Source organism: Oryctolagus cuniculus, chromosome 14 (genome assembly GCF_964237555.1).
Source record: "Oryctolagus cuniculus chromosome 14, mOryCun1.1, whole genome shotgun sequence".
NCBI classification, from domain to species: Eukaryota; Metazoa; Chordata; class Mammalia; order Lagomorpha; family Leporidae; genus Oryctolagus; species Oryctolagus cuniculus.
The window spans coordinates 85843466-85869350 of NC_091445.1; the positions used below are offsets into that span (position 1 = coordinate 85843466).

General features: G+C 38.4%; 1 protein-coding gene across 5 annotated transcripts in view; it reads left to right on the forward strand.

Annotated features, from left to right (window-relative positions):
- The window catches only part of CWC27 (CWC27 spliceosome associated cyclophilin), a 233224-nt gene that overhangs the window by 83009 nt on the left and 124330 nt on the right, over positions 1–25885 (forward strand). The window contains exon 11 of one of the 5 annotated variants that reach the window (XR_011382063.1): positions 1–25556. This exon is cut by the window's left edge and continues 15230 nt beyond it. The exons of the other annotated variants lie outside the window; for them this stretch is intronic. The gene's annotated coding sequence lies outside the window, so the exon portion shown is untranslated. The remainder of the gene's footprint in view (positions 25557–25885) is intronic. 5 annotated transcript variants of the gene reach the window in all.

Genomic DNA, 25885 nt, shown 5'->3' on the forward strand with positions numbered 1-25885 from the left:
ATTGGAAGAGGAGCAGCTGGGACCAGAACCGGCGCCCATATAGGATGCCGACTCTTCAGGCCAGGGCTTTAACCTGCTGTACCCTATTTCATATTTCTTTAATGGCTTCCTACAGCCAACACATTTAAATCTTTAGCTGTTTAGCATAGCAGGTGGTAAGTTCAAGTACAGTTTTTCAAATTCCAGTTCCTCAAAATGCCTTTGTCAGTAAATCCTACATCTCAATCTTTAAGGCCTTTCTTTTTTTTTTTTTTTTTTTTTTTCTTAAGATTTATTTACTTACTTCAAAGCCAGGGTTACAGAGAGGCAGAGGCAGGGAGAGAGAGAGAAGTCTTCCATCTGCTGATTCACTCCCCAAATGGCCATATCTGAAGCCAAGAGCCAGGAGCCTCCTCCAGGTCTCCCACGCAGGTGCAGGGACCCAAGGACTTGGGCCATTTTCTACTGCTTTCCCAGGCCATAACAGAGAGCTGGATCGGAAGAGGAACAGCCAGGACACGAACTGGTGCCCATATGGGATGCCAGAGCTGCAGGCAGCAGCCTTACCCTCCATAGCACAGCCCTGGGCCCTTCTTAAGTCCTTTCTAATGGTTCACTTTAAAAAGGAATCATGTATGTAGAAGTAGTCAGTCCCTGTTAATGTTATGAGATTTAATCTTAAAAACTTTTTAAAAATTTTCTACTCTTTAAGATTTTATTTTCAATTTATTTGAAAAGCAGAGTGACAGAGAGAGAAGGTAAAGTCACCTACAGAGAGAGAGCTCTTCCATCTGCTGTTTCACTTCCCAAATGTCTGCCATGGCCACAGCTGGGCTAGGCTTAAACCAGGAGACTAGCACTCCATCTGAGTCTCCCACAGGGTAGCAGGGGCCAAGGACTTTTCCTGTCTTCTGCTGCTTTCCCAGGCCTATTAGTAGGGAGCTGGATCCCAAGTGCAGCGGCCAGAACTTGATGTGGCACACATATCGGGTGCCAGTGTTGCATTTAATCTTTCATGGTTTATGAAATGATATTTCTTGGTGAAAAAAAAAGTCAATTGGTTGTCACTTGTGTATGTCAGTGACAAAGAGGATAGTTAATTATCATTGCCAGACATTAGCTTTACTTATTCAGCAAGAACTCTGAGTCTTTTTAAGATTTGAACACTTCTGCTATTTTCATTTCTTCAAATATCTGAAAAGACCATTACTAGATTATTGAGAAACTCTGAATCTTTCACTGACTTCCAGATTCATGGAGAGAGCAGCTTCACATGCAAGACAGAATAAAATTTACTACATATATGTGAGAGTTTTGATTTTATTATGTAATTATGAGTCTTTTTTTTAGGTGTTAAGATATTTCCTTTGTAAGTTTAGTCTGAAGTTCCATTAATTACAGAATTCCCAGGAAAGATTGGTAGTATGCAGAATCCGTTGCTTTTACCCTCCACCTGATAACACTTAAGACTGTATAAATTTTATGATGTATCTAAAAAATTGCTTCTTTATCTGTTTCTAAAAATTAACATAATTCTTATGGAAAATCAAAATAGACATGTATTTTAAAAAATAAGACATACTGGATAATTTATGATGAATATCAAACCTGATCATTTTACTTAAACACTAATTAAGCAAAAAGATAAAAAGATCTTTAGATTCAGTTTTTCATTTCAAGATTTATTAACAACAACTGAGGGTAAGAAGTATGCTACATGTGGATTTAATCATATTCAATTTATCTCACTCATTTTCTTTCCTTCGTCAGGTAGATTCCAACCCTTTTAGATCTAATGGAAGTTTCAATTAAGTGCTTGAGACCAGACTTGCCAAAAAACCTAAAAACTAGCTATTTCAGTATGTGACATAGCCTATCAGTATAATTCAGGGAGCACGATTTTATTATGTAAATTACTTTTCTTATTTCCTGAATAAAATTCCATAAGTACTGACACATAAAAAATTTTCTTAGAGATGAAAAAATAATTTGCTTCAGTAGTTTAGATTTGCTGCTAATTAATGCCTAATATTAGTTCATGTTTCTAAGCTTGCAAATAAACCCAGAGATCACAGTGACCTAAAATATTTCAATCATTTTAAGTTATATATGTCCTGAAAAGTTGTTTGCCAACTTGAATGAAAATTAAATCAATAGCTACTAGTAAGATATGCTTTTGTCACAGTCTTCAGCCTAAAGCACAGCATTTATTATATATCTGAAAGCTGTTATATATCCAACCTAGTTGGGGCAGAGCAAAAAGCCAAGAGTATTTCATGTTCTGAAGTAAAACCTTTTAGTTGTTATGTTAAAGGATTTTTGTATTTGTATTTTCAAAAAGAAAACTTAAAATTTTAAATGATTTCAAATTAATTGCCATTTCTTTGAAAGTTCTAATCTTACATTTTGAATTCTGTTTTAAGAGAAAATAAGAATTGTATGGGTCCTATTGTTTATCTTTTAGGGCATTGGGTTAATGGACTTGCTGGCAAAGAGACTGGAAACTATGGTGTGTCATTCACCCTTAACCCCTTTATATTGAAAGGAGTTCACATAAAAGATAATTTCTTCTCCCAAAGATAGAACCAGGATCAGTAAATGAAAGTTACTAGGAGGCATATTTGGGCCCAATAATAAGGAGAAATTTTCTAACAGGTAGACCAGAACCAAAATGGAGTGAGACTACCATATTACAAAGAAGTACGACTGTTCAAATGGGAGTTACTGGCCCTCTGCCAGACATGCTGTGGGGTCAGCTTTGTCTCTGTGGGTATAAGAAGCAGACTTTAAAGCTCCTTTTATCTTAAACAATGAGCATCTGCTTTCCTCTGAGGGTATAGTATGAAACTTGTTGACCTTGTTTCACCATGTGATCAAAAGCCTAATTTACTTAATTTTTATTGAGCACTATTATAGTCAGAATAGTTACCTAATCTTCCTGTTCCCTCATCTGCTGCTCCCAGAATTCACTTTGTGAAAAAAAAATCATTTTTAATTATGGTAGAATACATGCAACATAAAATTTACCATCTTAATCATTTTAAGTGTATATTTAAGTAGTGTTAAATATATTCACATCACTGTATAACCAAACTCAGAACTTTTTGATCTAGCAAAGTTGAAACTCTATCCTACCCCACCAGCCTCTGGCAAATAACATTTTAGTTTCTGTTTCTGTGAGTTTGATTACTTTAGATCTGTTACTCTAAGTCTATCATGTAGGTGGAATTGTAGTCTTATTGTGACAGGATTATTTCACTGAACATAATGTCCTCAAGATTCATCTATGTTGTGTGTCAGAGTTTCTTCCTCTTTTTTTTTTTTTTTTTAAGATTATTTATTTGAAAGGCAGGAGTGACAAAGAGAGCTCTTCTGTCTACTGCCTTGCTTCCCAAATGCCTACAACAAGTAAGGCTGGACCAGGCCAAAACAAGGACCATAAGCTCCATCTGGGTCTACCATGTAGGTGGCAGAAACCCAAGTATTTAGACCATCTCCTGCCTCTCAGGACCATTAGTATGAAACTAGACCAGAAGAGCAGAGTAGCCAGGACTTCAGCCAGGCACTCTGATAAGGGGATGCAGGTGTCCCGAGTGGTAGCCTAATACACTGTGACACAATGCTCAGCTTCGTTTTCGTCCATTTTAAAGCTGGATAATATGCCACCTTTTCTGTATTTGTTCACTGATTGACATTCAGGTTGCTCCCCCATCTTGGATACTGTGGATGATACTGCTGTGAACATGAATATGAAATATCCCTTCAATATCCCACTTTTAATTATTTTGAATATATACCCAGAAGTAAGATTGCTGAGTCATATGGCAAGCATATTTTTTATTTTTTGAGGAACTATCATACTGTTTTCCATAGCAACTTAGCCATCTTACCTTTCCACCAACAGTACACCAGTTTCCAATTTTTTCAAATCCTCATCAACACTTGTTGTATTCTCATTTTTTTAAAGATTTTTATTTTATTTATTTGAAAGACAGAGTTACAGAGAGAGTTAGAGACAGAAAGGAGAGAGGTCTTCCATCCGCTGGTTCACTCCCCAGATGGCCGCAATAGCCAGAGCTGCGCTGATCCGAAGCCAGGAGCCAGGAGCTTCCTCTGGGTCTCCCACGCGGGTGCTGGGGCCCAAAGTCTTAGGCCATCTTCCACTGCTTTCTCAGGCCACAGCAGAGAGCTGGATCAGAAGAGGAGCAGCCGGGACTAGAACCAGCACCCACATGGGAGGCCGGCACTTCACAACTTTTACAGCACCGGCCCCTGCATTCTTATTTTGTTTTGTTGTTGTTGTTGTTGTTGATAGCAACTATCCTTACAGGTGTGAGGAGTATTGACATAATTTTTACTTCAGTACCCTGTGCAATGCCCTACACCAAGAGCTATTTTATAGAAGCTTATGACTGAGAGGTACTAAGACATTATATTTTTATATTGTGTTTGCTTTATAAAGTTGACCTCAGAGAAACATTAATACAGTCACTGTTCTGTACTTTAGAATGAAATGAAGAAGAGATAATTTAGAAATAGCTGTAGGCCAGCGCCACGGCTCAGTAGGCTAATCCTCCGCCTTGCGGTGCCGGCACACCGGGTTCTAGTCCCGGTCGGGGTGCCGGATTCTGTCCCGGTTGCCCCTCTTCCAGGCCAGCTCTCTGCTGTGGCCAGGGAGTGCAGTGGAGGATGGCCCAAGTGCTTGGGCCCTGCACCCCATGGGAGACCAGGATAAGTACCTGGCTCCTGCCATCGGATCAGCGCGGTGCGCCGGCCGCGGTGCGCCGGCCGCTGCGGCCATTGGAGGGTGAACCAACGGCAAAAAGGAAGACCTTTCTCTCTCTCTCTCTCACTGTCCACTCTGCCTGTGGAAAAAAAAAAAAAGAAAGAAATAGCTGTGTTTGTGGTTTTTTTCTCTATTAATATTGTAATTTGTAGCACTGATGTTGATTTTAAGATGTATTCTCATACATATCCATCTCAGTCCTAGCTTAGGGTCATAAGCTTTCCAAGCCTTCAACTGTCTGCTTTTCTGCAATTGTTATAACACTTTTGAAAGACAGACATGCTAATTACTCTACCAAAAAACTATTCAGTAGACACAAGAATTAAGATTTTTGAAGGTTTTTAGAAATATATTATTGTCAAGGAAAAAGAATCTAGTTTAGCACATTTAGAGTTGTATTGTTTAGTTTTTCTCTTCTTTCCTCCCTTGCAGTGCCTACAGGCTGATATGAGATCACTGGTCTTCTGAGCCAAGTTTATAGTTAGTGTGGTCATGTTTAAACTTTTGCTATCTTGAATAAATGCTTGGTAACTTCAATATTAACGATCTAACAATAAGCAATTCTTGGCCTTTTGAAAAAGAGATTTATTGTTCTCAGATCTGGGGGAAGTGATTTGGGAATAAATAAGAAAAGAGCAGAAAGTTTTCACCCCCAAGTAATTATTGCAGAAAAATGACATAAGCAATGTTTTATTAGTGATGAGTGAAATCAGTGTTCTCGGAAACTGTTGTGTTTGCAATTAGAAAATATATATCTTTCTCTGAGCATGTCAGCATATTAAGCAGTCAGGCACTTTGTAACTGTTTCACCTTGGATAGATAGTGTTGATGTAGAGCAGAGCTAAGTTCTATGGTTAAAATGAAGAATTTCAATTAATTTATTGTTTCTTTGAGAACAATCTAAGAAATGAGAAAGATATAGTTGTACTTTATGTATGAATCAAAACCAAGTACTATAAGCCTCAAATAAAAGGAACTTTTTTTTAAGATTTATTTATTTATTTCAAAGTCAGAGTTACACAGAGAGATAAGGAGAGGTGGCAGGGGTTGGGGGGTCTTCCATCCGCTGGTTCACTCCTCAATTGGCTGCAATGGCCAGAGCTGCACCGATCCAAAGCCAAGAGCCAGGAGCTTCTTCCATGTCTCAGACACAGGTGCAGGGGCCCAAGGACTTGGGCCGCCTTCTACTACTTTCCCAGGCCATAGCAGAGAGCCGGATTGGAAGAGGAGCAGCTGGGACTCGAACTGGAGCCCATATGGAATGCTGGCACCACAGGCAGCAGCTTTACCTGCTAAACCACAGCACCAGCTCCAGGAACTTCTTTAACTGTACAGAGAAACATATTTATTGACTAATGACCAAAGGAAGCCTACACAGTGAGCAGCTGAGGATAATCTGCTAACACTACACCTGCTTAAGTAATATACCTTCATGAGTATTTCACAAAAAATATTTTCTTGGACACAAGAAAGTTTCTTCAGAAAGATTCTTCAGGTTCTCCTTTTTTCTTAAAAAGAACAAAACAGATGTGGGTATGTAAGTATGAGTAACTATTAGACTGAATTTATGAGAATAATCTTTTTTATTTGGACATTTCCCCTCACATTTGCTTTTAGAGAAGAAAATTCTTTCCTGGTTTGATATAGTCTTATTTTAGGAATCCAAGGGATAAGCAGAGAAAGAAAATGACTGTGTGCAAGATAGCCACGATATGAACAGGTCAAATGCAAATCCAGATATCAGGAGGAAACTTGGTGAGGAAATATTCTTAACATCAACCCCCCTCTTTAAAAGTCCGAAAGCTTATTGGTTACTCTTTCTGGATGCAGATTTTGTATTTTTTTTAATGACTGCAAACTAGCATTTCCAGCTCATCCTGAGCGGGTACCAGGCGGGAGCCACTGTAAGCTCGTGCTTGATTTAAGGTTTGAGTAAGTTAACAGCTGGTGTTATGTTGGTTTGAAGGGTAAAGTCTAAGCAGTACCATTTACTGCCAGTTTAAATTTCAGTATTCAGTTCATTCACCCTTTCACAATAAAGACCGTATCCCCTTTTTCATCACGTTTATTCACTGATTTTCTACCACCATCCAAAATAAAAAAGCAGATGCCTTTGTATGGGCAGCTTATGCTCAATCTGGGATAGCTATATGTTGTCTACCAAGTTTAGCAATTCTACCAATACAATACCTATAAAAGTTGGATCCTACTATTAGTACCTAGGAATCACACTCACAAAGATCTACTAGTAGCTTTTGGTAATCTGGGTGGTACATTCAGTGGCTATTCTAAATATTATACTATTTATTGACTTGGAAAGAAAGGAATCAGGAAAATACTATATTTGCATAAATAAAGTAGCCTTGCGAAAACACTATAAGTCAAGAAGTGGTAAGAGAGAAGGCAACCCAAAGATGGAAAGCCATTTAGTCAGATATATCAAAGAAAGTAGATGGTAAGTTGATAACAAATCTAGGTCTCTTGTTGAAAATTCATCTTGGGGCTTGTTGTGTTTTCTTCTCGATTTAATACATGAATACTATAATTTTGATTGCACTTTTACATCATTTCAGTATCAGTTGCACTTTAGAGGGATAGCAGGACTTAAGCAAAATTTAAAATGTCTGCTTTTTCGAAGACTTTGTTTAAAAAATTAATAGTCGGCTATTGCTATGGTGCAGTGGGTTAAAGCCCCGACCTGCAGCCTCAGCATCCCATATGGGCACCAGTTCAAGTCCCGGCTGCTCCACTTCCAATCCAGCTCTCTACTGTGGCCTGGGAAAGCAGCAGAAGATGGCTCAAGTCCTTGGGCTCCTGCACCCACATTGGGAGACCCAGAAGAAGTTCTTGGCTCCTGGCTTTGAATCAGCTCAGCTCTGTCCTTTGTGATCATTTGGGGAGTGAACCAGCGGATGGAAGAGCTCTCTCTTTCTCTCTAGTTTTGACCTCTCTCTGTAACTCTGTTTCAAATAAATAAGATAAATCTTTAAAAAAATTAATAGGTAATGTAGCAGAAAATATTTGCAATATGCATATTTAATAAAAGACTTCTATGTAGAATTTTAACATTTAAAACTAGGAAGACTGTTTTTGAAATGATCAGAACACTCAGCTAGACTTTATAGGAAGTCAGATCGGTACCAAGGAGCTTGTGAAAAATGTTCAACATCATATTCAGGTAAACATAAATTAAATTACTATAACACATGTTAGATTTGCAAAAAAGAAAAATCCAGCAAAGAGCCCCAAGAAAACCAAATGTTAATCAGGATGTAAGGAACCAAACTGTCAAACACAAGTCACTAGTAGAAATGTAAAATGTGACAAGTCATTTGATAATTTTTATAAAATTAAGCATACTTGCACCCTATGATTCATCATGTACATGTATTTACCAAAGAGAAATGAAAGCATTTATCCACAAAGTTTTTGTATCTGTGTGTCATAACAGTTCATAACAGCCAAACAGGAGAAGCAACCCAAATTTACATCAACAGGATAATGGGTCAACAAACCGCAGAGTGTGTGTGTGGAATACTTGTTGGCAATAAAAAGAAAAAAACTACTAATAAATAGTACTATAACGTTCATGAATCTTAAAAACACTTTGTGTAAAGTGCAGAATCCTGACACTAAAGAACACATGCTGTATGATTCCAGACATATTAATTGTTAAAACAAGCAAAATTAAACTATGATGATAGAAAGCAGGACAGTAGTTGTAGTAAAAGAGGGTGGCGGTAGTAACTCGGAGGGATGACAGATGATGTGCATAGGCTTCAAGGAACTTTCTGAGATGAGGAAAACAGGCTAGAGGTTTGCATTACACAGGTATATACATCTTTCAGAATTCATGGATTTATATACATTTAAGATCCAGTTCATTGTACTGCATCTAAATTATATATCAAAGTAAAGAAAGTTTTAAAAATCTTTTAAAACGTAGTAAAAACTTGAGTGTAGAATTCAGAATAAAATGGCAAAACAAAATTAGTAAGAGATAGTATACCCTAAGGAATTATAAGTCATTAGAGTGTCTTGAGCACATTGTTCAAAGCTAAACAATTTATATAAAGGTGTGTCTAAGGAATATTGAGTATGCAAACAGTAAGAAGACAACATTCTAGCAGCAAAACTGGTGATTTCTTAATATCTTTTCCTGTTCTTTCCTGTTAGAAATCTGTTGGTATTGAGTGCTGATTAAGTCCCAGGTACTTTAGGTTCATTTTCTCACTCTTAGTGAGACTTTCTTCCAGAGATTATAAAAGTTTAAAATGTGTACATATCCCATCGTGGAATACTACACAGTGGTTAAAATAAAAAAGAAATCCTGTCATTTGCAACAAAATGGATGCAGCTGGAAAATATTATAATTAGTGAAAATAAGCCAGTCCCAAAAGGACAAATACCATATGTTCTCCCTGATATGTGGTAACAGAGTACCTAAAAAGAGTACCGATAGGAGTGAAATTGATACTTTGAGATAGGATGACTGAAATAGGAGTGAAATGGATACTTTGAGATAAGATGACTGAACAGCCCTTATCTAGACTGTTGAGGAACATTTTTTACTCATACTGTTTGTTGAAATACTATTTATACTTAGTATAAAGTTAATTTAAATTAGGTCTTAGTAAAAAATAAGAATGGGGACAGAAGAGGGAGGGTGAAGAAGAGTGGGAATGTGGTTGGGAAGAATCACTATGTTCCTAAAGTTGTATTAATGAAATGCATGAAGTTTATATACCTTAATAAAAGGTTTCTGGGTTTAAAAAAAAAAGTTTAAAGTGTGATTACTATTTAGAAGCTATAATATAAACATTTTATTGTTGTTGAAGTTGAAATGTAACAATAACAAGTGCTTACTTTGTATCTGTAAACAGATAAGCATTCAACATTGTTAACACAAAGCTTTTCAACAACCCTACCTGGGTTACTATTATTAGGCTCATTTGTGGTTGAGGAGTCAACAATCACTAGTTAAAAAGTGCTAGAGCCAGAATTTTACCTTTGCAGTCCCACTTTCAATAACCATTACATTCTTGACTTTAACAAGTCACTACAATTTAATAGTCTTATTCATTCATTGATATTTAAATGAGTTAAATATGATTTGTAGATGTAATATTCTGATACTAGATTTTAGAATATATTTAAACCTTCAATTTGAATAAGATGCAGAAGTTATTAACTTTTACAGTTAAGCAAAGCACCAAAAGTCTGCATCTGTCTAAATAAAGACTTTGCCTGTGGAGGCTATTGGGGCTGGTTGCCTGTGTCGCTCAGTGAACTGCCCTGGATTGTATTTCAAAGCACACCACCATTGTTTGAAAGATGTCATCAGATAAGGCTGTAGTGCCACATACATACAGCCTTGTATAGAGTGCCTCAGGTTAGAGTTTCAATTTTACCTTTGGTTGTTTTGACTGTGCTTTATGATGAATACCTATTCAACATGAGGACCTCATTAGGAGCAGTTTTGACTTCAAAGTAGCTGGTGTAACAGCATCAAACTCTCTAGGTTAAAATTTCTTACCAAATTTTTGAGTAGCTATTTTATATATAACCATATGGTTTAAATTATTGTATTACAAACACTTTATTTCCTCCTAAGTCCAAATTCTTTGGTTCAGCTCTTTGTGGGCATGATTTAAAATCGTAATAATAGTGAATTTCTTAATTATCAAACATTAGTTGATGACTTGTAAGTACTCTTAGTATGTTATCAACATATAGGTGACTACACATCATGATGTAGCCCTGTTTCAGTTATCTATCTCTGTATAAAACACCCCAAAACTCAATAAGAACAATTTTTGGTTATTTTTTCTATGCTTTTTCAATGAATTGTTATAATTTGTCATATTAACCTTTGTTATATGAATGATATTAGAAGAATACAGAAACTTGAATAAGTGACTATTTTAAATGGATGTCCTTGAACTTGGGTCCTTCTGTGTTTGGCAGTGAGGAAATACTAGATCCCAACTTCCATTTGGTTGCCTTACATTATACTTCCCTGTAATATTTACATCCTGTAAGAATTTAGGCCATTAAGATATCTTTCCCATTACTTTCTAAAGGAATGCTAAATAGTATGGTATTTGGACACGAAATATAATTTTTAATACAGTATCATTCTTCAAGTGGTCCTTTTTAAAAATTTTTTTTTAATTTATTTGACAGATAGAGTTAGACAGTGAGAGACAGAGACAGAGAGAAAGGTCTTCCTTCTGTTGGTTCACCCCCAAAATGGCCACCACGGCCGGAGCTACGCCCATCCAAAGCCAAGAGCCAGGTGCTTATTGCTGGTCTCCCACATGGGTGCAGGCGCCCAAGCACTTGGGTCATCCTCCACTGCCTTCCCGGGCCATAGCAGAGAGCTGGACTGGAAGAGGAGCAATTGGGACTAGAACCCAGCGCCCATATGTGATGCTGGCACCGCAGGTGGAGGATTAACTAAGTGAGCCACAGCGCTGGCCCCCAAGTGGTTTTTTTGTTGATACCTATGTTTTCCATTGCATTTTTAAAAATTATTTTATTTATTTTTTTATTTGAAAGAGTTACAGAAAGAGGTAGAGAAAGAGAAGTCTTCCATCTGCTGGTTCACTCCGCAGATGGCTACAACAGCCAGAGCTGTGTTGATCTGAAGCCAGGAGACAGGAGCTTCTTCCAGGTCTCCCACATGGGTACGGGGCCCAAGGACTTGGGGCATCTTCTACTGCTATCTCAGGCCACAGCAGAGAGCTGGATGGGAAGAGGAGCAGCCAGGACTTGAACCGGCGCCCATATGGGATGCCAGCGCTTCAGGCCAGGGCGTTAACCTGCTGTGCTACAGTGCCGACCCCCATCCATTGCATCTTAAGTTTTATGTGCAGAGCACAGAATGCTAGACACCAAGTAATTGTATTCCTTCACATTTTTTGTGGCATCTAGCAAAAACTGTTTAGGATAGTTTAAGCCACAAAATATATAAATTTAAGCAGCTTAACAGTGACCTCACAAAATGGATGGGAAGGCTGGAAACCCAGGCTGAAGGCACATACACAAGGCACAGCCCAGGTTGCTGAAGCATACTGCTTCTGCTGGCAACATCACATTAGCCTGCCTCTGCTACCACAGCTGTTGGCACAGAGCCTCTGAGTATTCACACTCTGTTACTGGACTCCCTGTCACCTTGGGCAGCTCACATAATCTTTTGAAAGATGTTTTAATATTAAAAGAAAAAATCTTTAGGCACACCAGGAATTTATACTTCACTACTGATACTATAATTATTAATAGTTTGCCCTGTTTCTTTTAAAATACTTCACAGAAATAAATTAAAAGCTTGCTCCTTATTAAATTCTCATAATGGTTGGTATTGTGATGGATGCTCAGGACATATATGATTTCTGTATATTTCTCACTCAAGACTAGTGAAGGTACTTCTTATAGCCAGCCTTCTTGACTGTGGAGTTACACTTTAAGTAGGTATTCCATGAGGCAGTACTTTGGTATTGCATGAATATTTAGTTTCTCATTATCTTTATGTTACAATTATGGCATTCATTGGTGATTCTTGTCCTGAATCAATTACTTTAATAGGATTTGCAAAATAATGTATCATTCCATCTATATTTATTTGCATTCTATAAAGAAGACCTTTCATCAGCTGAGGCTATTGGTTACTTTTGAGATATCATTCACATCAAAAGGCAAGGTAAATCCTTAATTCTTTTGTTACCCATTTGTATAGTAACAAGTGCAGTAGTTGCCTCAAAGAGTGTTAAATGGGTTTTTGTGTCTGTTTATCTGCCTTTCTCTTTTACAAGTTTTATTTGTGGCTCATGTATTTTTAAATATTCAATATGATTAAATAAATGACCATTGTTATTTTTGATAGTCAAATCATCCCAGCTTTGGCCTACTCTTTTGCTTTTCCTGCCCGGTACTCTAAGATTTAGGTTCCTGGGCAAGAGCTTGTGCTTGTCTCTACTGGGGTTGTACACAACTCTAGCTGCCAGATTAGATCCTCCTAGATCATCAGTTCTGTGGTAGGAGGCAGAGGATTCTTCTAAACTATGAAGGTTGTTTGGGTTCTGCTTGGTCAACACAACAAATGCCCCTCCTCCACAGTTAGTGCTGAACCGTTTGAGTTCACATTTCTGAATATCTTCCTTTATGACATGGAAAGTTCATTTCTGAGAATTCACCTATTCGTGTATTGTTGTACCTTATGGAATGATTAGGATTGTTGGTTATAAATTTCTAAATTAGAATAATTAGTAGTTTTACATATTTGTGTTTTTATACATAGGTCTTGGGTAGTGTTGTACATAATCCTAATCTGGTTCAGAATGCATTTTATCATGGAACAAGGAATTTTTTTTTAATTTTTATTTTTGATTGACAAATAATTATATGTGTTTTGGAGGTGTAATGTAATTGTTTCATATGTGTATAGACATTTTGGAATGATTAAATGGAGCTAATTAACATAATCTTAACAGTTTTGAAATATTCAATACCTCATTATTAACTGTAGTCATTCTGTATAATATATCTCAACAATCATTCCTTTTGAGATGTTGATCAAAGAGAAATGTTTTAAAATTGATCTTTTTTTTAAAAGATTTTTATTTTTATTTATTTGAATGACAAGTTACAGAGAGAGGTAGAGAGAGAGAGAGAGGTCTTCCATCCATTGGTTCACTCCCCAAATGGCGACAATGGCTGGAGCTGAGCTGATCCGAAGCCAGGAGCCAAGAGCTTCTTCCAGGTCTCCCACGTGAGTGCAGGGGCCCAAGGACTTGGGCCATCTTCTACTGCTTTCCCAGGCCATAGCAGAGAGCTGAATTGGAAGAGCACCCACATGGGATGCTGGCACTTCAGGCCAAGGACTTTAACCTGCTGCACCACAGTGCCGGCCTCTAAAATTGATCTAGAAATAGCCACTTCACAAATGTTTAAGCAGTATCAATCATGTGTATGACACAAAATATAAGTGTGTTTAAGAAGAATATGGGTAGTAGCAAGCACAGAAGAGTATTACTCTATTTGTGGAGTGTACTACATTTATACAGGATTTGACCTTATTGTTAAATACTTGAGAAATAATCTCAAAGAAGTCATGACTTGATCAAACTCACACACACAGCTGTGCAATGAACCCAAATGGCCTACTTGCCAGTCTCTAAGAGCTGAATATTTAGTCTTGGAAGAAATCATTTGGAATTCTACAAAGACATTTGGTTCTTATCACCTGTAGTATGTGATTGTACACATCTGTAGGGGAAAGGATGTTCTGAAACAGGACTTGACATAATAGTGCCGAGTTTATATAGATCGGTGTGATAATAATATTCCAGTAGTAATTGGAAATGGCGACATCAAACAGTGAAGTTAAATGATTGACTCATTTTGAATTATTTCAGCCAATTGGCTCAATTGGTTAATTTTTGTCTTTGGGATAAAATTAAGAGGACATTGCCTGCCTTGTTTTCAGAGGGATGGTGACTTAATTTTAGCTTAAGGACAAAATCCCTCAATATTTTCAGTCTATAATATTAAAATTTTTAAATTTAAAACTATATATCATTGCTAAATTACTCTGGGCCCTAATAGCCAACAAATGAGCAAAAAATAGTCATGTTGGGCATATTTTTCCGGATGTGATGAGTCTGTCTAGTCATGTATATAAACATTATCTTCATGAAATATTAATCTTAAAATAACAGTGCATCTTGAATCATCTTTTAAAGGCTCCACTTATTTTGAAATCTTCCAGCCACATCTGTCAAATGCTGTGCTTACAAAAAAAAAAAAAATGGATCTGGATTTAAAATGTTTAAAACTCAGAATAAGTCATTATAACCAAACCATGTTAAAGAAAGCCTTAGTTAAAATAATCAGAAATACATATAACAGAGATTTCAAAATTTACTGGAAATTGAAACTATTGTCTATCGAGGAAGAAGTTTTTTAATTATAGCCTCAGTTTTATCATCTATACAACAAATGATAAACTCATGCCCTGCCCACTCTCTGAGACCCTAGTGAAATGATATATATACACACACTTTGCTGATATAATTTGAATATGTGATTCAGAGACCAAAGCCAGTGGTTTTGTCTCCAAGTCATCATACTAACTTCCAGGACTTGCAGAAATACAATTCCTAATTTGTGATTGACGAGACATATGATCATCTCTTTTCTAAATATGTGACCCTTGGTAGGAAAAACTAATAGTTCTAGGAAATTTTTTAAAAATATGAGTGGTATGCTATGCAAATAATTACATTGATGACATTTTTATATAAAGCTTACAAAATGCTAAAGAAGTGCAAAATATTTTTCTGGTTTCTTAGGGTAGAAGGTTATGTTACTGATTTGAGATTTCCTTTTTTTTTTTTTTTTGACAGGCAGAATGGACAGTGAGAGAGAGAGACAGAGAGAAAGGTCTTCCTTTGCTGTTGGTTCACCTTCCAATGGCCGCCACAGCTGGCGCGCTGCGGCCGGCGCACCGCGCTGATCCGAAGGCAGGAGCCAGGTGCTTCTCCTGGTCTCCCATGGGGTGCAGGGCCCAAGCACTTGGGCCATCCTCCACTGCACTCCCTGGCCATAGCAGAGAGCTGGCCTGGAAGAGGGGCAACCGGGACAGAATCCGGTGCCCCGACCGGGACTAGAACCCGGTGTGCCGGCGCCGCTAGGCGGAGGATTGGCCTAGTGAGCCGCGGTGCCGGCCCGAGATTTCCTTTTTAATATAGACCTTTACTCACAGCTGTAAATTTCTCGCTGATGTGTTGTTTCAGCTTTGTCTCCTAAGTCTGAATTATGTTGCGTTTTCATTTCATTCAAGTCAAAGTACCTTGATTTCTCCATGATTTCTTCTTAGATCCATTGATTAAGAATGTGTTGTTAATTTCTACATGTTTGTGAATTCCCCACATTTCTCTATTACTGATTTCTAATTTATTTCCATGTGGCTGGAGAATATACTTTGTATGATTTCAATCCTTGTAAGTATGATGAGGGTTATTTAAGGGCTAGCATATGGTCTATGTTGAGACTACTTCATGAGTACTTGGAAGAATGTGTATCCTGGTCTTGTTGGGTGAAGTGTTCTATAGGTTGGAGCCCACACTTTGGATATCTCACACCAAGTTCTGAGGAGGAATTTAGAGTTCAATGCATGAAACTTTTGCCTTGACATTTTCTACTGAAGTACACGTTTTGAAAATTGGACAAACCTGAAGATTATGGACACATAGAATTCTAGCAAAAAGGGAAACAAGTTGAATAGTCTTAAGAATGGAAGAAAGGAAAGACAATCAAGAATTGAGGAAATTTCCCATAATACTGTGAATATTCCTCCTTTTCACTGATAAGGAATCAACCTCAGGGAATTTTGTATAAATACTCCCAGTGTCACACACAGTTAATGAGCTTTTGAGCCAGGACTTGAACTCATTTTTTTTTTTTTTTCAAATTTATCCATACAGAACTTACAAATGAGAAGATATAAGTGACCCTTGCTTTTGGTATTGTTGTTGTTGTTATTGTAAACAAATATTTTGTAAAGTTTTATTATGTAAGAGATACCACAGTATAGTTTTGCACTTTAACAAAAATGTTTCTGTTTTCTTGAACCTCTATCCATTGGTTCATTCCCCAGATGGCCATAACTGCCAGAGCTGTGCCAATCCGAAGCCAGGAGCCAGGAGCTTCTTCCGAGTCTCCCATATGGGTACAGGGGCCCAAGGACTTGGGCCATCTTCTTCTTTCCCAGGCCATAGTAGAGAGCTGGATCAGAAGTGGAGCAGCCAAGACTTGAACCAGCACCCATATGTGATGCTGGCACTGCAGGCAGAGGCTTTACCTGCTATACCACAGCATTGGCCCTATCTTGGATCACTTTTAACATTGATTTTGAGATGACAACTCCCAGTAAAGCAGTTAATACTTTACCATTAACTTCTAACTAACAGCTGGGAGAACAGTGCCAATCACAATCTGAAACATGTGGTCAGACTTCAGTAATTCTAAGTTCATAGACTGAGTCAGAGGTTCTGACAAAGAAAGCTTTGTTAGGCATTAGGAGTATCCGCCAGTGCAAATTAGCAGGATTTATCCCACAAATCAGTGGAACTTGAAAAAAGCCATCTCAGTCATAATATTCCAGCACTTTTTAAAGACTTGACTTCATGTGTGGTGTCTGAACCATACTCTACTGAATGACCTGGCAGATGCCACCTCAAGGTAACCACAACATAGTGAGAGCTGAGGTTATTTTTACTACAGAACGTTAGGACTAGTTCCTAGCCTTGACCTTCTCCTGGAGCTAGGGAGGTTCCTCAAAGGAAGAGGAGGAGGGAAATAGTCATACTTTTAGCTATACCTCCAGAATGCCGCTGTTTTGTTTTGACATTAGCTCTGGACAGTCAGCTGCCGAATCACCTATCAGATTTGTGTCCTTTTGAGCTAGCTAGTAGTATTATGGTGTGTGAGTTCTGAATATGAAGCCTAGAGTACAGGGCCATCCACAAAGCTAAAGGCAGTGTGTTGAATATCAAGAAATTGCCACAATTCTAGAAGACTACCTTCCTCACCTAAAACCTATGGTTCCCCTTTAAGCTACATAGACAAAGTTGTTCTGAAAACTGTGTTAATTGCAACAATGAAGGTACATTAGGCTTCCCCTGGACCCTGGAGATTTCCTGAGCTTGTTTATTAGAGACTTCACCTGAAAACAAAACTTAATGTGCCCACCATTTCCTCTGTGCCTCATAATTTTTTACTATTTCCCACCATACGTATTGAAGTTTGACAGTGTAAAGTAGTTGCTTCTGTTTAGCTTCTAGCCACAGTTTATTTTCATTGCTAAGAAAATAAAATTTCAGATTCACATGTGTAACATTATCGTGAGCACTGGTTCTCAAATGGTGGTCCCAGCACTGTCAGTTTTTAGCTTTGGGATCCATCTGTGTGAGTTTGGGAGCGATGTTCTGTTTATACATAACATCTTCCTGAGCACCTGTATCTCTGTCCCCATCAAATATGCTGAATGCAGCACAATTGCATCTTTCAGGCAACGTGGTGCATGGTAGGTGAGGGAAGCAGTGACCACACAGGGCCTCCAGAACCAGAGTCCTCAAGAGTATGGGTAGATGGGGCCGGCACTGTGGCATAGTGGTTAAAGCCGCCGCCAGCAGTGCTGGCATTCCATATGGGCGCCAGTTTGAAGCTGGCTGCTCTACTTCCGATCCAGCTTTCTGCTATGGCCTGGGAAAGCAGTAGAAGATGGCCCATGTCCTTGGGCCCCTGTACCCATATGGGAGACCCAGAAGAAGCTCCTGGCTCCTTGCTTCGGATCAGGTCATCTCCTTCCGGAGTGGACATTTGGGGAGTGAACCAGAGGATGCAAGAGCTCTCTCTCGCCCTCCCTCCCTCTCCTTCTCTCTCTCTGCATCTCTGTAACTCTACCTTTCAAATAAATAATTAAATCTTTTTTTAAAAAAAGAGTATGGATAGAGCAGAGTTACAGCCCCCTGGGGATGGACAGCTTTGGCTGCTCACTTAACACTGGAAGGCCATATTTTGCCTGGGGCATGTTTAGGAAGAGCAGGAGCTGGGAGGTGGGGATGTGATAGATAAACTGGCAAAATTTAGGGGATGGGCCTTTGTGACACCTTCCTGATTAAACTGTTCCTGGTATCCCAAGCCTTCCATGTACCATAAAATATTCAGTCCTGTCCCAGTCTCCCCATTTCCAGCTTAGCCAGAGGCCTGAGCATCCTCCACCTCTCCCACCTTGAGTCCTGTAGAACCCAGGCTCAGAGGCAACCACTCCTCCCTCTGCACAGGGAACCATAACTCCCTTGCCTGCCCCAAACCTCTCCAGACCAGAGACGGTGCACATCTCCTGGCAAATAAAAACCAAGCTGACAGTTCTCTACCTGTGCCTGCATTCAGGCCCAAGGACCCTTAGCCTTGGATACTGCCTCAGCCCCACCAAAGGTTGTCCCTGGCCTACTGTTAAAGTTTGAAGCCCATGATCTGTGTAATTTTTTTTTAATGTTTATTTGTGCATTTTATTTGAAACACAAAATGAAGAAACAGGGAGAGACAGGGAGAGAGAGATCTTGCATCTGCTTGTTCACTCCCCAAATACCTGCAATAGCAGGGGCTGGACTGAACTGAAGAGAGGAACCAGGAACTCTGGGTATGTGGCAGGGACCCAACCATCTGAGTCATTACCTGCTGCCTCCAAGCACATCAGCGGGGAGCTAGATTAGAAGAGGAGGTGGGCAATCTGATATGGGATGCAGGCATCCCAAGTGGTGGCTGAACCCAACTGAGTAACAGTGCCCATGTCCATGGGTCCCTGCACCTGCATGTAACAAGTGATTCTGAAAATGCCAATGTTTTAGAGCTACTGTTGAAACTGTATTCCATCAAAAACACTTGACACCTGCTCCCATTGTTTCCTTATGTTGTCTTCAAGCCCATATGTCTAAAAAACTTGTTTTGACGTTAAGAATGTAATATGTATAAAATATATTGTATTCTCCTAGGTGTACCTTTGTAGTTTAGATACTTACACTGTCTACCAAATATGCTGAAGTATTATCTCATACATTTTTTCTCTTTATTACCCTTCTGTAAAAGTAACATCCCTTTAGAATTGGTTGTGAGGAGTCAGTGAGATAGTATATGTGGATATTTCTAGCACAGTACTGGAAACATTTTTGGAATAGAGAACAAGATTAAAGTGGCCGTAATGAAATTCCAGTTATTTTAGTAATTATAATTTTTAATGAATTTAATCCATAAAGTAATTTTTTTCACAAAATTAAGAGTGAATATTGAATCTTACCATCTATCTCATATGAACAGCAGTAGGGATACTTGAAGGCCAAATGTTCATCCTGTTCTATAAAATGTCGGTTTTTATTCATGAAGCATGAAGCAAGACTAAATAAAGAACTCACATAAATAAAACTAAAGCATCTTTTCCATTAGCACTGAACTACTTTAGATTTCCCATTAGCTAAATTAAAAATATGTTTTTATTAGGTGCAAGTAGTTTCCAAAGTGCTTTTCCTGGCTCACATCTTGTTCTTGTTTTCTTGAAGGGCTGGTCTATCACACTTCAAGCAATTTTTTTTTTTTTAATTCTGCTTGTCTGCCAGGTGGTAACACAGTAGGAAACCCACAGAGAGGTTAAGTCTGCGTAGCCTTATGGAAAAGAAAAAGTGGCCTCTTCTGCGAGTGAGTCAGCTCTTGCAGACAGTCACTGGTGCCTCTGAGGATGCAGCTTGTCTTCAACTAAATGCCAGCTGAGTGTCAGAGACAGAGAGTCTTCTGATACATTTAGAGCAGATCTTTAAACCACATGATAGGTGAGAGTGTTTCCTAAAGCAGGCAGTACAAATTGAGGCCCCTCCTAAGCCTTGGTGCCTATTGTATCCAGAAAACTTTTAGACTGTACTATGTGTGTCCTGTGGCAAGAGAGGAAATGAAACAAGTGTTTTTGTTTGTTTTTTTACCCCCCTAAAATTGTAGCTTTATTCACTGAGAGGAAAATTGCAAAAACTTTCCCCTTCTCGTCTTACTGTCTTTTTGCTTCCTCCACCACTCCCCCCCCCCCCCCCGTGGATCTTAAGATAGCAAAGAAGCTGAGAAAATAAAAATTTAAAAGTGAAAATAAAAATGTAAAGATTTGTAATAATTCTCTGAGAACATCTTTGTAGCAGCATAGCAGACAGATGCAAGAGCTGACTTGTTGCCAGAACAGAAGCATATGTCACCATAGTTCCCAAAATGTTGAATTTTGAGAAGTGAGGATCAAATTTGAGCAAAATGTTTTTGAATGTTTTGGAATTTCAGTTTTATCATATTCATACAGTTTACTTACCCATAATGATAGGTAATAAAACTACAGTGGAAATTTTAAGAAACCTTTGTTTAAAATCTCTGTACTGTCAGTAATAAACTTAGTACAAGTTGGAATTCATCCTACGATAACATTCATTTATTCTGCAAGTAGAATATGCCACACCCTTTGTTTTATTCTTGGTATAGTCACTCCAAAGTATTTGAGATTATGCACTGATACCAGGGTAAAAATAAAAAATTTCAACAACTAGATTTTTAAATTAGTAATAAATAAATAAATAAATAAATAAAATCATTAGTGTCCTGAACACTGGAGTATTTTTATTTGATTAAAGTAACTTCCTAATTTTGATTATTGTTTTAGTTTTAGAGAAAGGCACAAAGAAATGAAGAACATAATATCTACTCATTTTGTTGAAGGAAAATTATTTGAAATATGCTCCCCCAAAGAAAATTTTAGTTTTCTAAACAAATAGGATTACCTTTATGATCAGAATTAATGATCTATAAAATCATTAAGTTAAATGATACTGCACTTTACAGGGCTGATGATTGTTTCTGTTCTGGTAAGCCACCTTTCAGATCTTTATTTTTGCTTTTGTTTGTTGTCATGTTTGCAAATATTCACAAACATTATTTATATAAATGGACTTGGCTACATTATGTAATTTATATAACCCAACTGTTTTAAATGGAAGTTTCTCATTATAAGCAGTGTTGTGTTCAACACCCAGACCATTCTTTTGTGTGCTACAGGTGCTTGAACTAATTTTTTATTCAGTTTTTTATTCCCTTTCTCTCTCTATATATATATATAATAAATATATATCTTTTTATTTTTGTTGTATCTGAAGTTTTGAGTGTTGGATTCTTCTACGTGTTGTTCCACTGTTTCTCACTCATGATGCTCTGTTTTCATACATATAATGAAATATTTTTATTGGGACAAGTTTTATTTTAAAGATTTATTTATTGATATTAAAGGCAGAGTTACAGAGAGGCAGAGAGAGAGAGAGGGAGGGAGTGAGGGTGGGAGATAGGGCTTCCATCTGTTGGTTCACTCTCTAAATGGCCTTACCAGCCAGAGCTGCGCCGATCTGAAGCTAAGAGCCAGCAGCTTCTTGTGGGTTTCCCACGTGGGTGCAGGGGCCCAAGGACTTGGGCCATCTTCCACTGCTTTCCCAAGCCATAACAGAGAGCTAGATCGGAAGTGGAGCAGCCAGGACTTGAACTGACGGCCATATGGGATGCCAGCACTGCAGGCGGCAGCTTTACCCGCTACACCACAGAGCTGGCCCCAGGACAGGTTTTTTTTTTTTTTTTTTTGACAGGCAGAGTGGACAATGAGAGAGAGAGACAGAGAGAAAGGTCTTCCTTTTTTGCCGTTGGTTCACCCTCCAATGGCCGCCACGGCTGGCGCGCTGTGGCCGGCCCATCGCGCTGATCCAAAGGCAGGAGCCAGGTGCTTCTCCTGGTCTCCCATGGGGTGCAGGGCCCAAGCACTTGGGCCATCCTCCACTGCACTCCCAGGCCACAGCAGAGAGCTGGCCAGGACAGGTTTTTTTAACACTCACATTTTCAGAGTTCTGTGAAATAAGGATTGAGGATGCCTTCCCTCTGGAGAATCCACTTTCAGTTCTAAATGGTGCTTTAGAGTATTACCTCTCACTGATGATTTTAATTCGAAGTACTATTTTGTACCCTGAGAATATTAATTAGCTTGGTAGCCTACTTGCTTGCCTGGACATGAGATGGACAAGCTTCTTTTTGATCTCCTTGTGTTTGTTAGTACATGTATTCTCATCCTTCAACTGAGTGGAAGATTCTAGTTTTAGTATGGGTGTACCGTTTTCATCCTCATGATTGTTAAAACCCACCTTCTTCGGCTACTGAGACCAGTAACTCAGAGTCTTTCCATAACAGTTCTAATACTTTTTGCTGTGCTGTTGAGTACCCTCTGCATTTTTCAAACTTTGAATATTTTCCTTGATTGCTAGTGAGCTAAGCTGTTTTAAAGAAATTTTTTTTAACAAATATACTGTATTTAGAAGCCATTGCTGTGGCTTAGTGGGCTAAGCCTCCACCTGCAGCACCGGCATCCCATATGGGTGCCAATTCTAGTCCTTGCTGCTCCTCTTCCAATCCAGCTCTTGCTGTGGCATGGGAAAGCAGTGGAAGATGGCCGAAAGTGCTTGGGCCCCTGCACGCACATGGGAGGCCCAGAGGAAACACCTTTCTCCAGGCTTCTGATCTACCCAGCTCTGTCAGTTGTGGCCATTTGGGAGTGAACCAGCAGATGGATAACCTCCCCCCGACCCTGCAAACTCTACTTTTCAAATAAATAAATAAAATCTTTTTTAAAAAGTACTGTATTTGGCACTTCTAGGTGTTTGATTGCAAGAGTGTTTTCATGTTAACTAGTATCCTGCCTGACTGGAAATGGATATCTCTTTTGTTTTTCATATTGAATTAATATCATTTGTAAAGTTGGATTGTGAAATAGACATATGGCTAAAGGCCGAATTTCTGCCACAGCAAATTTACTCTACTTCTGCGAAACATTGGTTAAGCCAACTTCTTGTTATGAAATAACATGTTTGATCCTGAGATTTTTGCTTAATGTTTATACAGATAACAATATCGCCTTCTGTTATCATGGACATTTTATGACTTCATTCAAGATTCACTGTTCTTTAGACGCTTTTGAAAAAAGCAATAATTTTTTAAGACAAAATATCTTAAAAGATTAAAGGCAATCTGTCAAATGTCTAATCTGTTTATTTAAAAACACATATGATCTTCCATATGAAATTAGTAAGATTTTAAGTCTGAAGGCTATATGTATGTGCCTTTAGATTTCTTTTCCTTGTCTTCTTCTAATTTATAATATACTTAAGGATAAAGTTATAGTCTTCCTATTCTTAAGTATTGGTGAAAGAAATTACAAAAGGAACATAGGGCATTATTTGTCAGATTAAATTTTAGCTTCTGATAGATGCCTTTTGGGATCACTTAATAATATAGGTTCTCTATTAGCTTCCCAATTTGTAAGCCTATAGGCATTTTTTGCTAACTCATTTATTTTCCACCTTTTCTGCTGGATTATAGTTAAAGAAGATGAGCACTTAAGTTCCAAATATTTAGTGGCTAGATTTAGGACATGGAATTTTATAATGTTACTTTTTTTTTTTTAATGTTATGCTTCTTTCTTACTTTCATAGCCTATGATATTTAATCTAAGCAGTACATCAAATGCAAAAGCTTTTGAAATCTCTGCATTCATTTTAAAAATGGAAGGATTTGCCTTTTTAATCTCTTTAATTAGAGATATCATTTTGTCAGTAACTCATCCCATAAATAGTAAGCATGTAAGTAGTGTGATACAACTTAACAGTGTCAAATTATATTGTAACAGTGATACTTTTGAATACATATTCTGTGCTAAACACTGTTAAGTATGCTAACTGATTTTCATGAAATCTTATTTCTTTCTTACAACAACCTTACCATTATTCTTAATTCAAGATGAGGAAATTAAAGCTTAGAATGAGTCACTTAAATTTTTTTAGATATTTATTTATTTATTTGAAAGAGTTACAGAGAGAGAGAGAGAAATCTTCCATCCTCTGGTTCACTCCCCAAGTGGCCAAATGACAGGGGCTGGGCCAGGCCAAAGCCAGGAGCCGGTAGCCTCTTCCATGTCTCTCATGTGGGTGTGGGGACCTAGGGACTTGGGCCATCTTCTGCTGTATTCCCAGGCACATTAACAGAGAGCTGGATAACAAGTGGAGCAGCCTGGACTCAAACCAGTGTGCATATGGGATGCCAGCACTGTAGGTGGCAGCTTACCCCACTGCACCACAGCACCAGTCCCTGCTACTTAGTTTCTTAATGTTGTACTGCTGGTACCAGGTAGATCAGAAGTTTCAGCACATAATGAGGATTCTCTGTTTTACTTCTATTATATATTTGCTGTGCATATGAATAAACTCAACATTCATGTGTAAATTACAGTATATTGTGGATATTTCCTGAGATGGTAAACCTACACCTCTGCTACATCAGACGATAACATAAGTCTAACAATTGTGCCATACATTATATTTTTAATATCTATGATGAGCTTTTATTATAGTGATTTCATGATTCCATCAGCAGCCAGACTATTGTTTCATTATAAACAGATTTGGTATTGTGATTAAAGCAGCGTATTAAAACCATGAAGAGTGTACGGTTTGGTTTTCAGTCACTTCTATGCGTTACATATTTTCATCTGATATTGGGAAATAGTAGGTTGAAGCTATCTGTGAGGGCTACATCCATGGTCTAAGAAACAGTGGTCTGTAATGGACATGAGTATAGCTATCAGCTTGTTTTACAAGGTATCCAAGGAAATTCATTCTCCAAATTATATAAGGAACTTAACACATATTCCATTTCATTTTTATAGGTTAGAGTTCTCTTCAAAAGTATGTGAAACACTTGAGTCTTGATAATCTTTACCCATTTTTTCTTCAAAGTGAATAGTGGAGAAGTTCAGTGTTTAAATTCGCTGCCTTTATATTATAATAATACCTTTCATGCCATAACAGGAAAGACCAGATATAACTCAAAATTTGCATAAGGCATATTCCTGGAATCTGGAGATGAGAAAAGCATATGGGGAAAAAATAAAACAAACTGACTGAAAACTCTGCAAGATTCTTGACAATGCCATTTTAAATCTCTATTCTAAAGTTGGAAAACTACATGATTTTTGAAACTTTTGGGACTTTTAAAACTAATAAAGTAATACCAATAACCTGATAGAAATGTAAATATATACCATACTGTGGTTATAACAACTTCCCAGTATAGTTACATTTATGGTGTCTTCTCCTGTGTAGAAAATGTTCAACTTAAAAGTAAGGTATTTTTCAGCCGGCGCCGTGGCTCAATAGGCTAATCCTCCACCTTGCGGCGCCGGCACACCGGGTTCTAGTCCCGGTCGGGGCGCCGGATTCTGTCCCGGTTGCCCCTCTTCCAGGCCAGCTCTCTGCTATGGCCAGGGAGTGCAGTGGAGGATGGCCCAGGTGCTTGGGCCCTGCACCCTATGGGAGACCAGGAAAAGCACCTGGATCCTGGCTCCTGCCATCGGATCAGCGCGGTGCGCCGGCTGCAGCGGCGGCCATTGGAGGGTGAACCAACGGCAAAGGAAGACCTTTCTCTCTCTGTCTCTCTCTCTCACTGTCCACTCTG